This window comes from Arachis stenosperma, chromosome 3 (genome assembly GCF_014773155.1).
Source record: "Arachis stenosperma cultivar V10309 chromosome 3, arast.V10309.gnm1.PFL2, whole genome shotgun sequence".
Lineage (NCBI taxonomy): Eukaryota > Viridiplantae > Streptophyta > Magnoliopsida > Fabales > Fabaceae > Arachis > Arachis stenosperma.
The window spans coordinates 87,948,756-87,952,827 of record NC_080379.1 but is presented as its reverse complement, the minus strand read 5'-3'; the positions used below and the strand labels follow the sequence as shown (position 1 = coordinate 87,952,827).

The 4,072-nt window shown below is 39.0% G+C and overlaps 1 non-coding gene across 1 annotated transcript; it reads left to right on the top strand.

Moving 5' to 3' along the window:
- Positions 1-2,992: 2,992 nt before the first annotated feature.
- Positions 2,993-3,096, top strand: LOC130971031 (small nucleolar RNA R71). The gene has a single exon (XR_009082269.1). It is a non-coding gene; the product is annotated as a small nucleolar RNA R71 (small nucleolar RNA).
- Positions 3,097-4,072: the final 976 nt, after the last annotated feature.

The following is a 4,072-nucleotide window of genomic DNA, read 5'->3' as shown; positions in this document are numbered from 1 at the left end:
GGATCACGACTTTAACCACTCAGTCTCAAGCTTTTTACTTGGACCTGCATGCCACAAGCACATGGTTAGGGACAGCTTGATTTAGCCGCTTAGGCCTGGATTTATTTCCTTGGGCCCTCCTATCAATTGATGCTCAAAGCCTTGGATCCTTTTTACCCTTGCCTTTGGGTTTTAAGGGCTATTGGCTTTTTCTACTTGCTTTTTCTCTTTTTTTTTCTTTTCTTTCTTTTTTTTCGCAACTTTTTTTTTCGCAAGCTTTTGCTATTCACTGCTTTTTCTTGCTTCAAGAATCAATTTCATGATTTTTCAGATTATCAATAGCATTTCTCTTTGTTCATCATTCTTTCAAGAGCCAACAATTTTAACATTCATAAACAACAAGATCAAAAATATGCACTGTTCAAGCATTCATTCAAAAAACAAAAAGTATTGTCACCACATCAATATAATTAAACCAAATTCAAGGATAAATTTGAAACTTATGTACTTCTTGTTCTTTTGAATTAGAAACATTTTTTTTAAGAGAGGTGAAGGATTTATGGAATTATTCATAGCCTTAAGACATAGTTACTAAATACTAATGATCATGAAGTAGAGACACAAAAAATAAACAAACATAAAGCATAAAAATAGAAAAATAGAAAAAAAATTAAGAACAAGGAATGAGTCCACCTTAGTGAGGGTGGCACCTTTTGAAGGACCAATGGTGCTTTTTGAGCTCCTTTATGTCTCTTCCTTGCTTTCTGTTGCATGATCCCCAGTGATTTTGGTGTTCCTATTCTTAGTTGCTCCCAATAATTATGTGGAGGAACATGTATCCCCTGAGGTATCTCAGGAATTTCTTGATGAGGGAATTCCTCATGCTCTCTTGATCTGCAGTCAAATGCTCTATTACTGAGCTATGGATCCTTGAGATGAATCTCTCCATATCCGATGCTTTTACCACACCAAACTTAAAATATTGCTCGCCCTCGAGTAAGATAAGAAAGAAGAGAAGAGGAAGAAGAAGAAACTATGGAGGAGAGGGGGAGAGGTGTATTCGGTCATGGAGGGTGGGTTTGGGGGGGAAAGAGATTTTGAATTTTGAAGGTAGGTGGGGTGTATGGGGAAGAGTGGATGGATGTGAGTGGTGAATGAAAAACAGAAGGGATGACCATGAATGAAGAGAGAGAGGGTGAGATAGGTGGGGATCCTGTGAGGTCCACAGATCCTGAGATGATCCTGTGGGGTCCACAGATCCTGAGGTGTTCTTGTGGGGTCCACAGATCATGAGGTGTCAAGGATTTACATCCCTGCACCAATTAGGCATGTAGAATGCCTTTGCATACATTTGTGGCGTTTAAATGCCGAAGTGATGCTCATTCTGGGCGTTCAACGCCCATGTGCAGCATGTTTTTGGCGTTGAACGCCAGGTCCATGCCTGATTCTGGCGTTCAGCGCCAGCTCTCCTCAGAGTGTATTCCTGGCGTTTAAACGCCGGGATGTTGCTTATTTCTGGCGTTCAACGCTAGATCCATGCTTTGTTCTGGCGTTGAACACCAGCCAGATGCTCCTTACTGGCGTTTAAACACGAGTAAGTCCTTCCTCCAGGGTGTGATTTTTCTTCTGCTGTTTTTGATTCTGTTTTTAATTTTTGTATTTTTTTCATGACTCCACATGATCATGAACCTAATAAAACACAAATTAACAATAAAATAAAAATAAAATTAGATAAATAAAAATTGGGTTGCCTTCCAATAAGCGCTTCTTTAATGTCAATAGCTTGACAGTGAGCTCTCATGGAGCTTCACAGATGTTCAGAGCATTGTTGGGACCTCCCAACACCAAACTTAGAGTTTGAATGTGGGGGTTCAACACCAAACTTAGAGTTTAGTTGTGGCCTCCCAACACCAAACATAGAGTTTGACTGTGGGGGCTCTGTTTGACTCTGCATTGAGAGAAGCTGTTCATGCTTCCTCTCATTACCAAATAACTTGGCATTTAGCTTCATGATGGCTCCTAGATATTGAGCAACTTGCTCTCCAGTCACATCTTCATCCTCTTCAGAGGAAGAATTGTCTTCAAAGCTCATGAATGGCAGAAGGAGATTTAATGGAATCTCTATGGTCTCTATATGAGCCTCAGATTCCTTTAGGTCCTTAATAGGGAACTCCTTCTTACTTAAGAGACGTCCCATGAGTTCTTCCTCATTGGGATTCACGTCCTCCCCCTCCTCCTTGCATTCGGCCATATTGACTATGTCAATGGCCTTGCACTCTCTCTTAGGATTCTCCTCAGTATTGCTTGGGAGAGTACTGGAAGGAGTTTCAATGACCTTCTTGCTCAGCTGGGCTACTTGTGCCTCCAAATTTCTAATGGAGGATCTTGTCTCACTCATGAAACTTAAAGTGGCCTTTGACAGATCAGAGACTAAGTTTGCTAAATTAGAGGGGCTCTGCTCAGAATTCTCTGTCTGTTGCTGAGAAATGATGGAAAAGGCTTGATATTGCTGAGCCTGTTTCTTCCACCATTATTAAAGCCTTGTTGAGGCTTTTGTTGATCCTTCCATGAGAAATTTGGATGATTTCTCCATGATGAATTATAGGTGTTTCCATAAGGTTCACCCATGTAATTAACCTCTGCCATTGCAGGGTTCTCAGGATCATAAGCTTCTTCAGAGGCTTCCTCTTTAGCACTGTTGGATGCATTTTGCCATCCATTCAGACTTTGAGAAATCATGTTGACTTACTGAGTCAACACTTTGTTCTGAGCCAATATGGTATTCAGAGCATCAATTTCAAGAACTCCCTTCCTTTGAGACGTCCCACTATTCACGGAATTCCTCTCAGAAGTGTACATGAATTGGTTATTTGCAACCATGTCAATAAGTTCTTGAGCTTCTGCAGGAGTTTTCTTTAGGTGAATGGATCCACCTGCAGAATGGTCTAATGACATTTTGGAAAACTCAGATAGACCATAATAGAATATATCTAATATGGTCCATTCTGAAAACATGTCAAAAGGACACTTTTTGGTCATCTGCTTGTATCTTTCCCAAGCTTCATAGAAGGATTCACCATCTTTTTGCTTGAAGGTTTGAACATCCACTCTAAGCTTGCTCAGCTTTTGAGGAGGAAAGAATTTATCCAAGAAGGCCGTGACCAGCTTATCCTAGGAGTCCAGGCTAACTTTAGGTTGTGAGTCCAAACATGTTCTAGCTCTGTCTCTTACAGCAAAAGGGAAAAGCATGAGCCTGTAGGCTTCAGGATCTATTCCATTCGTCTTAACAGTCTCACAAATCTGTAAGAACTTAGTTAAAATCTGATAAGGATTTTCAGATGGAAGTCCATGAAACTTGCAGTTCTGTTGCATTAAAGCAACTAATTGAGGTTTCAGCTCAAAATTATTTGCTCCAATGGCAGAAATTGAGATGCTTCTTCCATCAAACTTGGACGTGGGTTTAGTAAAATCACCAAGCATCCTCCTTGCATTATTGTTGTTGGGTTCGACTGCCATCTCCTCCTCTTGTTCGAAAATTTCAGAAAGGTTGCCTCTGGATTGTTGTAATTTAGCTTCTCTTAGTTTTCTCTTCAGAGTCCTTTCAGGTTCAGGATCAGCTTCAACAAGAGTGCCTTTTTCCTTGTTCCTGCTCATATGAAATAGAAGAGAAAAAGAAAAAGGAAGAGGAATCCTCTATATCTGGACAAAGAGGATCCTTATTATTAGTAGAAGAAGAAAGGAATAAGAGTGGAGAATCCAATCACAAGGGTGAGGATAGAGGCAGTGATTGGAGATGAAGAGAGGTGAAGAGAAGTGTTAGTGAATAAATAAATAAATAGAAGAAGAGAAGAGACAGAGAATTCGAAAATAATTTTGAAAAAGTAGTTAATGATTTTCGAAAATTAAAGATAAGATATAATTGAAATTAAAATTTAAAACAATTAGTTAATTTAAAAATAATTTTGAAAAAGGATGAGATATTTTCGAAAATTAGAGAGGGAGAAGTAGTTAGGTGGTTTTAAAAAAGATAAGAAACAAACAAAAAGTTAATTAGTTAGTTGAAAAAGATATTAAAATCAAATTTGAAAAGATA